This window comes from Hoplias malabaricus, chromosome 10 (genome assembly GCF_029633855.1).
Source record: "Hoplias malabaricus isolate fHopMal1 chromosome 10, fHopMal1.hap1, whole genome shotgun sequence".
Classification (NCBI taxonomy): Eukaryota; Metazoa; Chordata; class Actinopteri; order Characiformes; family Erythrinidae; genus Hoplias; species Hoplias malabaricus.
In genome coordinates this window covers 32122069-32136756 of record NC_089809.1, presented here as the reverse complement: position 1 = coordinate 32136756, position 14688 = coordinate 32122069, and the positions used below count along the sequence as shown (strand labels likewise).

Genomic DNA, 14688 nt, shown 5'->3' with positions numbered 1-14688 from the left:
AATTTACTGTATGACTGATTCCCCTTAATGAAGATAGTTTGGGTGCAATTAAAGTATCACACACTTCACAAGAGCACCAGCCCATCATGGAGCTCCTGAGAGACAACTGTGTAAACTTTGGCTGTATAATCGGGACTCAGAGTTGTTTGGGTGTTTGGCGTGGCACTTGTCTTCACTAACAGCACTCTACAGTTAGCATTCTCCTCCAAGTCTGTTGATGTCCATTGACATTAGCAGCAACTCAAACTAGCTGCTTGACCTGAAGGAGGCATGTGCTACCTTTACCCTCCCAGCTAGGTAGGCTTGGATAGGACACACACAGTGCTATCTTAAGGGAGTCCTATCTAATGAGTGGAACTGGCAATGACTAAAGTGGGCAGAAAATCGTTACCATAAACAGACATTTGACAAGTGTTACAGATGTGCGCAAAGGGAAAATGGACATGCTAATTGGTGTTTTTCCTTGTTAGCTCTTATGTGCTCATACTGCTTAAGCCTTTTGTTTCCTGAAGCCGCCATCTGACTCTTAATGACATGAACAGTCCTGTCGTTCTGTGCTGATCAATAGCTGGAAGGTGATGTTTTCTCACGTGAGCTATTCCACTGTCCTCCCACTGCTGCAAGCAAGTAGGAGACTATAAGTCATTGTCATTGGGAGGAACTGGTGCAGAAGGGAGAGAGGGGCCCCTGCTGAATACGTGTGTCACATTAATGATTTCTCATCACTTAAAGTGCGAGCTCCTCTGCCTTGTGACCATAGATAAACTGCAGGTGTGAGGGACTCATTATCTGCTCCGTCGCTGTGGACTTGGAGGCTGAGCATTAGCCAGTCCCTGCTGTAAAGGCTAGTGCTGTTGTTTCTCATAGATTCCAGTGTCCAGAGTGGGATGATATTTCCACTGGGGCGAGGGACCCCAAAAGGGGGAGAAAAAAAACAAAACCCTACAAATCCAAGTATAAAAGATTTGAATGCGCACTTTTTGCTGGGCTCACATTTTAAGCATTGTGTTTCTTGTGGCGTTATGGAGGTGTATGGCTGTATGGGGAATTTTGAAGTGTTGATTAAATTAAATTGACTGTTACATAACTCTGTACATTCATATTTAACATTTAGAAATTTTTAAAAGTACACTCATAATCAGCTTGCCCCTGTCCTGGAAACAATCCTCATGAATACCCAATAAAATGTAATATTTGCATGCAATCTGTGTACATATTCCTACATATTTTAAATGATATTAGGTGATGCCTAATAAAAATGTAATTGCAGTAAATGGCTGAAGGTTTAGCAAAACTATAGCATGAGGAAAATCTGTACTGTACAGTTGACTATAGTTGGCCTAACTACATAGTACACACTGAGCTAAAGAACAAGACCTGAGGCGAGAAATGCTCAAATGAGTGCTGTAAAGAGACTGGGAGTCTTACATTTTGGAAGGCTACAGCTGAATATGCTCAGCACATGGCAATTTCAAGTTTTGATTTTTGGAACTTTGAATTTTTCTGTTTCTGATGTGATTTGGTGAATACAGATGTGGAACTCGTGGCTTTGGAAGGCTGACAGCAGACCCCAGATATCTGGTGCTAAAAGACTAGAGTAGTCTGCGGCTAGTGTCTGGCCTGTCTGATCCACTTGTACCAGTGCATCACACGCGACAAACTGTCACTGCAGTGCAGGGAATGATCAACCACCCAGATCCCCAAATACCTACTCTGTAGTGCTTGAGAATTGAAGGAGAGGGGAAAGGGGTCTAACAAAAGGACTATAGACTAACTGCAGCATTACAGTGACACTCTCTCTGGTCAGGAGCTGAGAAACAGTGATTGTGGAGTGTGTCTGATCAGTGTATGTCAAAACTAAATGAATGAATTCACACATTTGTAAGCACAGGCCGTTCTGTGGCTTTTAACCCTGTTACACACTAACCCTTGGTAATTTAGGACTCAGAATATTCCTAATACTAACCCTAATTCAGAAGTCTTAATTCTTTGAATTAGATGTTGAAACATGGTTCTGATGATGGATGATTGGTTCTGGATCTCTAATATCACTCCTTCTACTACTGGGCGATATGAGCGCAAATCAACATCACGATTAACTGCAAATTGTACCACAATTACGATTAATTAAAGACCCTCATAGTTAATTGAGGCATGTACTGTAAATAGTGCTCAAACTATTAAAGGTGGGATATTTTTTCTAATGTTACTGGGGGATTGTTTATCTTTGGTGTATCATTGTGCTTTTGGTCGTGGAAGTTTTCTGCCATTTGAGTGGTGGGTCAGTCTCAGCACTGCAGTGATATGCATGGTTCTGCTGGTTCTGGTGGAGTTTATACCGCAGGAGTGCCACTGCTTGACTGAGAATATCCAATCAGCAATGTCCTGTGGCATCCTATGTTCATTGATGGACTGGAGGACATCCAGAACGAACTGTCTGACTTTACATCTACAAGGTGGACCAACAAGATAGGTGTCCAAGAGTGGACTGTGATTAGTGTTTTAAAAACAGCAGAACTGCTGTCTGATCCACCCGTATCACCCATACAACACCAGTGTGCAGCACTCAACTCAGTATGTGACAACTGTCATCAAGCTCACAATTTTTGACAGGGATAGGTGGTGGTAGTGGATGGGGAGTGTGTTAGGGAGCAGAGTGTAGGACACCCCATGTGAGGGATTGTGATGGTAGTGACATTTCAGAACTCAGGCCACTGCCCAGGCTTCACCTGCTACAGCTCACCATTCTCTGCATCCCTCAGCCTGCACAGCGTGAGGTCCCTCATTGTCTGCTAGCCTGCACATCTGTATGAGCCAGCTAGTATGTCTTGACCATACAAACAAACACATGATGCACATGGGAAATACTTCATTTCTCTTTTTATTTATTTCAAGGGTGGACTGGTCAGGGAGTTTGTGTGCCTCTCCCACATACCGGGAAGCCACCAGCTGTGTTTTGGGGGTGGTGAAGAGATGAGCAGAGAATATATTGTATCTAAACCTGAATAATATATTGTATGGGGTGTCAACCCCCCACCCAATCTCGGTGTACCGTGTCCACAGGATACACAGTAGGCAACACAGACACCAGCTAATGCATTTCCAGTGTCGTTATTTTGCAACTGGTAACAGAAGTATATAAATAAGTGTATGAAATAAGGGCATCACCCCCGGTCATGCAACGACTCCAGGAATACACAGAATCCTTGAGCTGAAGCAGTCTTCCTTGCTTTAATTTCTCTCGGTATGTAATGCTGACTTTCCTCACAAAAAAATCATTTTTACAAGGCTCCCCTTAGGAATTCAAATAATTTGACTAGAACCTGACTACTCTCAAATTGCTTTCAATTTGTTTTCAAATGTCCACCCTTTTTATTACTGTCCATTCCTTTCAGAATTTGTGGTTTGAGGATTTCAAACACATCCTGAAATACGCCAAGATTAAAAACATCCTGGTAGATATGTTTAGCTTTTGATCTTGTGATTTTCCTGCTTCTTCTTGTCCGAGTAATCTCAAATATTCAGTGATGAGGTCTTCATTGATTCAGTTCTGAACACATCTATGTGTAATGTAAAGGGATTTTACATTATTATTATTTATTTATTTTTTTAAAATAATATTAAAATTGAATAATAAAAAGTTTGCTGACATGTACATCACCCCCCCCCCTCTTTTGAGTCTGTACAATGAATGGGTTCTCTTTACTGGTAACGTACATCAAACTGGTAACAAATTGCATTTCCCCACAACCATAGATGTTCCCTTTTAAGGGGAATATTTTCCAGATCTGTTATCAGCTACCTGTCACACTTTCTTGCCATGATGTGTCTTTTGAACTCCCAGGCAGGTGAGTGAAGTTAGCAGGTAGTTAGACCAACGTATCAGTTATTCGTCTGACCGGACGCAGAGTCTGATGTAGTAAACATGATATCTTTGTTTAAACAGCATCATCTTAAGCAGATGTGCCGGTTCACGTGTAACATCTGTAACATCAACAACACAGTTGTAAACAAACTAGAATTTTGGTGCCGTTTTACATGCTAGGCATGTTTGTCTAAACAAGTAAGGATAAAAGCTTGGATTTTGCTTGATGTTAATTGGTGAGTATGAGCCTTCATTAGTGATTAATTACGTTATCCTCACAGGTCCAGTATGATGTGTGGTAAAAAACAAAAAATTGTGTGTGTATATATATATATATATATATATATATATATATATATATATATATATATATATATATATATATATATATATATATATATATATATATATATATCTCTATCTCTATCTCTCATCTTGGATGATCAACTAAATATGAAGCAAATGTTATCTCGAAATGTAGCAGTGATTAGATGTGTTTTTCATCAATTTCCCTCAAACTCCCATAATTTCACTTAAAGCTATTTATTTATTTATTTTAATGTGTTTTTAAAAGACTGATTTTTTTTTTTTTTTTTTTTTTTTTTTTTTTTTTTTAGTTAATTGTTATGCAACAGAAGTTGGGTGAAATCATGCATTTGAGTTGAAAGCACCATAACAGCCTGGGCTTATTGCCTCTGGCGTTCAGACACAACTGCTTTTTTTCTTTTTCTCCTTATTTTATTTTTTGCATCCGTGCTCAGATGTGCCACACATCATCCATCTCTAAATTCAAGATTTTCCTTTTGACCTCAGAGCGCAGTCTAATCCCGGAAATGTTTTTACTTGCCAGATCTGTCCTCTGAGCCTCTGCTGTGTCCTCAATTCACGTACGGCGCTTTTACCATGGGCTTCATAAATATATATTACCTTTTGGCCCCCGATCTCATTCATTCCCCTTCCCAAGATCCGACAAGTTTGGACCCCCTGAAACAGATGGGGAGGGACCTCAAGTGACAAAGGGGACAAATTTCATTTCATCCTAAGCCGCGTTTTCAATTTTTTCTGCCCCAGGCAACTCCTGCCTCTTGACCCTTGGGAAGAGTGTGTGTGTGTGTTTTGGGGAGGTGTTGTGGGGGGCTGTCTTTTGGCTGCGATGTGTAAGCTCTAAATTACTTCATGTAAATTGTAGCCTGGGCTATGAAGAGAGTCCATTTGTCTCCAGTGCTGTGAAAGGGGGGCGGGGGGTGGGGGGGCTGCAGAAATGCTTTCGATGTGTTCGTCATGCTGCCTTTTCAGGTAATCAGTTCCTATCTCAGCGGGGATCACTTTCATTCAGTGTGGACAGCTGTTCTGCAAAAACATAAACACAATGCACTGCATGTGAGATGGACAGAGTTGAGACACTTAGCAGAAGGCCAGTGTATGGGCTGCTAACCATTGCACTGTGTTGGTTAATGCTTTATAGAAATGTTCAGCATTACAAATTTGCATTCTTCACAGGTAGTCCGTTAGTTTGTTTGTTGGTTTTGCACTGGCTCTAAAAGGCTAAAGTTTACAATCTAGCAAAATGGATGTGGACTTTATACAAATTAACATTGTGATCTGATCTCTTTACTAGCTTTTTCTTTATTGGATCTTTCTACTTTTTACGATGAGCTTGTGTGGTGTTTGTGATCCAAAACTAATCACCCCAGCTGTAGTACCGGAACTGTCTAATGTACTTGTAGCTGAAATGTCATCGATCCTCAGAGGCTGTTACTACCACGCAATACGACTAACTCCTGGTCATCTTTGGTGAATCGTCTTCAAACTGAATATTAACCTAAAAGTCATTTTTGTTCAAACCACTGGAATACTATCTGGTTGGTTGTTTTATACTCATTTACTTGCATTTTTATTCCCCAGTACAGTATAGTTATCTATAAAAATGGCTTCATATTGGTAGCTACCAGTGTTTTTAGGAGCTCCATGTAGTTTTGGTCATATTGGCTAAGGGGAAAATGGTGCTTTTTTTCAGCAAAATATTCATTACTTGTGTGGAGAAAAACATGTGTGCGCCCATACACAGAACAATCATCATTATCCTCTGTGCTAACACCATCTGGATCATTTGAAGCAACAGCATGCAAATGATGTTATCCTGTCACAGAAAATAATAACAGGGTGCTTTTTCACTTGCATAGCAAAAGCAAGGCAAATATACAACTATCATATTCTGATATTAAATGGATAAACATAATCCAGCTAAATGCGACAGGAATGATTTGGATCAGTGTGGCTGCATGGTGTTTGTTGCTAATGGGTTGCGGCTCAGCTGGTCACAGGAGAGGGGTCTCTCCATCAGTGGGATTTTCCAGCATGGCTGGCCAGATAGCATGGTGTCGCATATAGAGTTCTGTTTGTGACACTCCTGCCCTTTACTTGCTTATGTTTAGCGGTGAGGCTGAGATGGCTAGCACCAAGGACAGCTCGCCAAATGCAGCCATTCCTCTCAGGACGATATTGTCTAAACCATGCTGGGCACTGAGAAAAATAAATTAAGATAAGCCAATAAATCCATGACAGCACCTCAACACCTCTTTGCCTATAGAGGCCAGTGTCTAGTATGTATAGCAAGAAAGGTGCTACAGCAGGGACAAAGTCAAGGGTTTTAGCTTATAGCTTACTGCTCAGTCAATAAGAAATGCATTTTATGGATTGTTTGGGAATAGTGTGTGTGTGTGTGTGTGTGTGTGTGTGTGTGTGTATAGTTTTGGACCTGGGCCCTCTATGCTGGACTTAATGGGGTATCTCCACACCACCTGAGCTTGTGATGAAGGAATGGTCCCTTTGGTACACATCTGCCCTTGATTTATTATTGCTTCTTTATGCCACCCCAGGAGTCCAAACGCCTGTTCATAACATCCACCATAAATCCAGTTGTTAATGACTGTCTACATCTCTGAAGATTTGATGTACTTCACTGGTCCCGGCCCAGCAGTGTGGTCCCTCCCCCCAGTTCCTTAAGAATGGAGATGCCCTCTTGAGCCAGAAGTACTTGTGTCCATCATAGGCAGTAAATATAATATTACCACAAGTTAAGGGAACATAAGACCCGATTTAAAAGGGTTCTTGTGTTCGTCAGCTTACCTGATGTTTGTTTTAAAGACATGAGCTATGGTTCATTTATAGCTCTTAAAAAGGATGATATTATAGTCTCTGAATTTTAAATTACAATGGCACACGACACTGCTTTAAAAGTTTTCTACACCTAATACATTGTCTTTATTTATTTATTTTTTGTTTATTATTGATTGATTTATTTATTTTTGTAATGTATTTTGTCATCCTGCTGTGTAGTATTAAAAATGACAATTTCTATTTTATGTGTAGGGGGTTTAATTAATACACATGATCGCTTAGAACTTAAGGCCAGTCAGCAGCAGGAGTTTCACTGTTGACCCATTTGGGTATTTGGTATTTTTTAAACTACTTTTGTTGTTTCTTGTGAAAATTCTGGTACTTGCCAAGCCTTCACAGGAATCAAACACCACAGCACCATTCTCCCACTGTCTAAATGACCTTGTCCAGAAAAACTGTTTTCAGGAATTCCCTTTTAAATGAAAGAGTCAAAGTTCAGTTCAGTGCGAGAGCCCAGGAATAAGGCTGAGCCTGTGTTTTCATGGCGTTTTTTTTTTTGTTTTGTTTTTTTTTTTTTTTCCCTCTCGTCACCCCTCTGTTCTTACTTTCTCCATATTTAATAAGTACTCCTTATTTCTTGTTGCTTTGACGCTCTGGAATTAGTCCTGCCCCCTCTCCTGAGTGTCAATGTGTCTATGCTCTTTGTAAGAAGCAGCACGAAATCAGAACTTGCTTGTCATTAACAGTTGGAGTTGGTAGGTTCTCCAGATCCTCAAAATAATTTGTTTCTCAAACCTGACCTGTAAAAGGGCCCAATTTTTACTGGTGACTTGTATCTTGGGTTTTGGGCATTTCCTAGGACAAAGTGCACTGAACAGCTGGGATTTAACACTCTGCGGGTGCTGGTGTGACGTTCAAGCCTCTTTGAGACTACTTTGTTTATGTAACAAATGACCAGTGGGGTCTACACACAGAAATACTGGTGAAATGGTGGTGAAGATGATGAATTTTAAAATGGGACTTACATGAGAGGTAGCTCTTCTCTGAGTCCGATGCCTACACTGACAGGGCTAGGAAATGAAAAATGGTTATCAAAATCCCAGGAGATCCGTCACACGTTTCAGCACCAAGTGTCATGAAGTGAAAGTCCCTGCTTCAGAAACCACTATAGGTCACGCTGCTCTTAATATATATGTAAATGAAATCCCAAGCTGGGTTTGTGAACTGTTGCCTTTTGGAAATTGCTGGGATTCTACAAACCATCGATAGAATCATTGGATCATTTTAAAGAGAATGGTGGATAGGACACAGGTCACTATCTTTAAAACCCAAATGATTTCAAATGCTGTTGGTAAGTCCTTAGCTTTACATGAATCCCATGCATTAATCTAAGTTTAAGATTAGGCCAGAAACTAGTGCTTGAGTGGCAGATTAATAAAGCGGTCACAGAACACTTCTCTCTGCTGTTGAAGGGTTTCATCAAGTCGACTTCTATTTACATCATATCTCAGCAACATCCTTGAAGACATCTACGACAGATTTCAATAATGTGTTCTGTTGTTGGTCAAGGTGAAACGGGTACATGATCTGATGTTCCTACAAATTATTATTTAACCTCCTCATAAGCATCTCACTGTGCGGCTGACATTTGAAGTTAGAGCTGCTTCAATATCAGACCCCAAAGAACAGGATTTTTCGAGAGATGGAATGAATGGGTGAGAGTGATTAGCTCAGGTCTCTGCACAAAACAAGCAAAACAAACCGAAGTGACCTCTACTGTTTGTCCATGAATAATGGGAACTATTAGTCTTTGCTCACAGCTCTTTCTGAAGAGCAGTTCCTTTTGAGCCAGGATTTTTGGATGCAACGCACCCTAATGGGTTGCCCTGGTTTGCATACCTCCCCCTCCAACAGCATGTGGCTAATACAGAAGGTTAAGTGGTAGAGGGACGTAATGACTCTATTTGTTACAGTAATGTCCCTCATGGTCATATTTATTCCACATGCATTCTTATTTGAGGAGATTGGGCCATTAATGGTTACCTTTCCTACCAGATGTATGGAGAGTTATTAGCTATCATAATGTAATTACCTGCGCTTCTGTTATTAAATTCAGCAAACTGTGTATTTTGGATTTGATCGTTGGAGGTCAAACTGTTAGATTGAATGCTTAATTCTCATTGAGTGGCAGCAGTTTTCTTAAGGCTTGATGCTAGAATTAACCATTTCAGTATCCAATTTCAGCCTGACAATAGTGTAATTGCGGAAAGTGGGGAGATTGCACTTTATGGAATTACCAAATTATTTGTAGTTGGAGTTTTGCTTTGCAAATTAAATGACTCTTATTCGGCATTGTTCTACCTCTCATCTTTCAAGCTCTGAGGTCTGGGACGGATGGACCCTTGGCCCCTGGAGAACATTTTGGGCATGCCTTGCTCAAGGGCGCTTCAGCCATGGATATTCCTGTGGGTTGTGGGAATCGAACTGGCAAAGCATAGTAGCACTCATTGGTGGAGCAGTCCCAAAATGTGAGAGTATGGGAAAATATCCCTTTTGTTTACTTACCAGTGGTTGCTTTTTTCACTTCTCACTAAACAGTTAATTGTTTTACAGGTTTAGATTATTTCCTGTTTTTTTGTGTAACAGTGTTACTGCTCATGTCTATTTTCTCTTCACTGTGAGGACGAATGGGTGTTTGTTTTAATTAAAAAAATAAATAAATAAAAGTTTTCATCAAGAAGGATGAACATAACAGTGATTTTCACATCTAATTCAGAAGATCTGCTTAGGTGAATTTAAGAATAACTAATTTGGCACTATTGTAAATCACTTTTATTATTTTATTTTTTGCAAACAAATTCTATGAGCAAGTGTTCACAGCTTTAATACACACAGCTCCTGTTTTGTGGATTGTTGACAGCGGTGGGTTGTTGACAAGTTTATGACATGACAGGCATTGTGTCAAACTTGTTAATTATTATTATTTCCCCCCCGCCCCCCCCTCTTCTTTCCTATGGCTGTGACGGATTTGAAGAGTGACACTCGAGCTCAGGGGCTTGTATTAATTTGCTGTAAGTGTTCAATAGCTCAGGAATGACAGTACAGAGGATAATATTTGCAAAGTGAATGGCTGAACCAATCCATTCTCAAACGCATTAGACCTGTGGATGCTGCTGACCGATGTTGTGAGAGTCCATGGCCCTAGAGAAAATGAGAATAATGGCATTGTGCTCATCGCCCTTGCAGGACTCTCACCACAATAAACATATCATTATCACCCCCCCCACCCCCAACCCCCCAAAAACCTTCTTCCTCACTGAGCACCGTATTAATGCTATTCGGAATTAAATTATATCTCTATTGCTTTAAATCATGATAGGTTTTATTACTCTGACAGGATCGTTTCCTCTTTTACAGCTTTCGTGAGGTGAAAGTCAGATGAGATGCTAGAAGGTGAAGAATACTGAGCTGTAGAGTCTGATTTAACCCTTTAAAGTCCACACATGTTGGTACATGAACAGTACACCAAAGATGGCAATAAGGACAATTGACACTGTTATGCAATCTGTTCCTTTTTACCTGAGTCTTACCTAGTGGTGTACGCTCTGGACGCTTTATCCAACATTTCTTCTGAAATGTATCAGTTGCTAGTGGTCAGATACTAATTTGGATCTGTTTTACAAACATTGTGGCAAATTAAGCCCAATAAACACCATGGAATTCTGTTGCTTGGGGATAGACAAATCCCACTAAGTCGATGAAACATCTGCAATTTTCAGGTTACCACGTGTTGTGGGTATTACCTTGATTATTAGATCCCTTAACTTATCTACCTGTTTTACTTGGAATAATTAATGTTTTAGTATTGGCATCAAATAATTGCACATTTAATTCCTAGAACCTATTAGGCATTTCAGTAAACATTTTATGATTATTTTTATTAGAGCTCCATTTATTAAGTTACAACTAAAGGGACTGTAAAATAAAACAACCAATTACACAACTTGATTTCAACTTCATATAAAAATATTTCATTATCTGCTTTATATAACCATTAGGTGAATGCTGAATTTCACTGTTTCACATGTATGTATGCATGCATTCATTCATTTATTCATTCATTACCGGGTTGTTCGTGTAAAGTACAGTAGCAACCCCTTGAATAGCTGTCCTGAAATGTGAGTGAGTAGGTGAGAAATGGGTCACAATTCCTGGTAGTAAGTTAGAAGCCACTTCCTAAAAGTACTTCACATTTATAAAGCTACTTGAATTCAATTGAATCACTTGGTAAACCTGTTCTGAATTAATAATCAAACTTGTAGGTCCTTATTTGCTTTTTGACTGTATAGCAGTATTCTGTTTACCGAAAACAAATTCTTACTGCTCTAATTCAATGCAATGCAGTCACTGTAATCAAAACAAAGCCCCTTCAGATGGGTCACAGAATAGTTGCCTCATTGGTGGCCTCTGCCCCTGACAGTCTTCAGCCATAAGGGCCTTCTCAGTAAATTTCACTTTCCATTAATTAATGAATTCATCACCTAAAAGCAAAGTATTGATTTGTCTAATGGCTTTACAAATCTGTAAAACATTCTGCGCAGTGATAAGTGGGCAGTAGTAATAAATCAGATGTAAAGTTAAAGGTAAGGGTGATATTGTTTATTACTATATTTGCACCCTGTCGCTGCATCTACGGTTGTGCATCTCTCATAGCTCACTTCATACAAAAATGCATTTGAGCAAAAAGCTACAAATCCACCGGCATGTGTCCCTCTGGAGGCTATAGAGATGGTCAGTTGGCCCAAAACTCATAAAAGGAGCTTGTGTCAACAGTAATTGTCTTTTGGCTCTCATGTGGGACAAACTACAGTGAATGTGCAGTACTGTGTAAATGTCTTGGGGTCCCAAAATGATCATTATTTAAAATGCATCTTTTAATAAGCATGGTGCCAATTGACTTTAATACTTCATCAATATTACATTATATCAAACTAGGGTTTAGATTATAGGCTCAAAATACTGGACTGTCACAAGCAAGGGTTAATCCAAAACATAAATAGCCTCTTAAATCTAATTTTTTCTTTTTCCAGTGCATAAATTTTAAAGTAAATCAGCCTTTAGTCTGTAATGGTTTGTTATAGGTTCTAGTAGGCAAGCAACACAAATACATGGAATATTTGAATGCATGTCAATATAATGTTGATTAACGTGCAGTTTTTCTTTTGCTTTTCTGTAGAGATTTTGAAGGATTTTTGCTGCACTTCCTAATATGGTGGTCATTTCAAATGCATGGGCATTGATTATGATAATGGTATTTTAGTTGTAAAGACATGGGCATGGCCTCCCAATTTGCAAACATTTGGTATTCACTAACATACACACGTTCCAGGTGTTTACGCAGAGCTCATGAATCTTCCAAGTTTCTGGAATGTCCATTTACTTGTAAATTATGCAGTTGTTTATTTATTTATTTTTTAACCCAAAGGTTCCATAAATGAGGCTCAGTGGACCATATTGGGGTGATCAAAAATTGAGCTAATGTTCATATATTGTATGATAAGTCTATAATGTAATTGTGAAAGGCCTACACATATCTGGTACTCAGCTGATTGTATCTGGTGCTCACATCAAATGGCATCTGGTGCTAATCAAACACCATGTTTTCATTGATTGGTGATTCACCAGATGTTCAGTTATTTTCACTGAAATAGCAACAAAACCTATGCAACTGCTAACTGCATTGCAGTACTCTTTATTCACTGGCCATCCTCTGTGTAGGTTGATTTGTTTGATTAGAGATCTTTATTAAACTGAAGAATATGGGCCTCCAAATGCTTTTTTTGAAGAGTGATTGTCTTTGGCTGTAAACACGAACTTCCTACCACTACAGGGGAACAAAAATAATCCTTTTTTTAATGGCCGTTCATGGAGCTGAAATATTCTTGTAATACCTTTGGAAATAAAGCACCAGAGAAAACTTTATTAGAGGAATCATTTTAGGAATGGCTGAATAATTAAGTATTTAAGGCAGTTATGGAGTTATTAAAGCCAAACACAAGCTCTGGAATGAGCGCAGGTAAATTAAACTGAGGAAGGAGTACAGAACAATGCAGAAGATTTAGTTGGTGGGCTGAAAGTCGTTGGGTTTGAAACAGACGGGAGTATATGGCGCAGAGAATCATGAGTTAAGCTCATAGGAAAGGGGCTGTAATTATTGTGATATAGGGTGCATGCTGCATACATTTGCATGATCTCAATGACAAATGCCCCTTTTAGTGCATGTCATAGGATCCTGGTGTCAGGAAGTGCAGGCACGCATATAAATCTAGCCACTGCAGCGTCCGGGCCTGGGACACCGTAATTACATCAAATGGTGAAATTAGTGCTTCTCTGCATAGCAAAGCTCCAGTGCTTTTACATTTCTCAAGCTCCATGGTGTCCACTGCAGCCCCAAACCCCCCCACCACCCCCGGTCACTTCAGAGGGAACATTAGAAATAATCACGCAGTAGCGTGCACGCTCCATAAATCCACTCTGCTTGCTTTTAATCGCAAGAAGCTCTCATTCCCGATTCAGTGTCTCAATTATACAGACACATCAATTAAAGCAATGAAATTACTCCCTTTAAAAAAAAAAAAAAAAAAAGGGGGGGGGGGTCCAGCCCACTTGCAGATTGAAATTAAAGCCATGATACAATACTTTGCTGATACATTTCCAGCAATTAATATTTTAGCAAGATACTTATCTATGCAAATGAAGCCATCTCCGTCTGTTGTTTTCCTACCGTTTTGGCAGTTTCCTCTTTCCAAGGACGACACAGTGCTTCAGGCCTCATCTTTCCTAGTTCACTTTAATTGGTCGCCTTGATGGGCTGGGCAAATAACCACAGCCAATCCTGGACGTCTGAGATATTACAATCATTACCAGCTCTGTGTAAGAAAGCTTTAGTACAGGCTTATGTTCATTATCCCCTTTGACCTTCATACTCTTCACAATTTCTTATACAGTTTTAATAGTACTTTAAAGTAGATCATTATCAATGTTATTTCATATACATTTCTGGGATAATGAGATGGTGGCCAACAATCTGATGTCTTTGCTCATTTCTCATATGATCCTTCAATGCCGAATCAGACTTATAATTTTTTTCTCCCCTTTTATAAATTTGTACACAATATTAATTGTAATATGAATTATGAGGATGAGGATGATGATGATGATGATGGCAAACATAATCTGCCAGCTTTACAGGACAGTCATATAACACTCCTATCATCATACTATACCACTGGACACCACTGCTTGAAACTCTCTACTGTTAGTATATATGCTCACATGCCAATGATAAGTGGTGATGGCAATGCTGCTGCTGCTGATGATAAAGAACCATCAATGAGATTAAAGAAAACGGTCTCAGCTGGTGTGAAAGTGAATGACAGCAACTAAATGCAAGCAGATGTGGCACAAAATGAATTATATGTGTAGTCTGTGCTCTATTTACTCATTGCTCACAAAGCATTCTCAAAGACTACACCCTATTAGATGCCGTACCAATTTTCCTCCCATTTTTTGAATGTGCTGTAGTGTGTGGACACTTGTCTGTGATTTGTGAACAGTACATTTAGAAATGACTCCACCCTGGCACCCTTGCGTGCTGTAGAAGTTGACGTGTCCATTACCAATGAAAGCATTATCATAGTGAG

At 39.5% G+C, this 14688-nt stretch overlaps 1 long non-coding RNA gene across 7 annotated transcripts in view; it reads left to right on the top strand.

The window, feature by feature from the left end:
- LOC136708862 (uncharacterized) overlaps positions 1 to 14688 on the top strand; it is a 252879-nt gene that overhangs the window by 31755 nt on the left and 206436 nt on the right. The window contains exon 3 of one of the 7 annotated variants that reach the window (XR_010804403.1): positions 9362 to 9486. The exons of 5 other annotated variants lie outside the window; for them this stretch is intronic. This is a non-coding gene — a long non-coding RNA (uncharacterized lncRNA). Of the gene's footprint in view, positions 1 to 6744; positions 7105 to 9361; positions 9487 to 14688 lie in introns of those variants that run through there. One more of the 7 variants, XR_010804398.1, reaches the window with a different exon arrangement.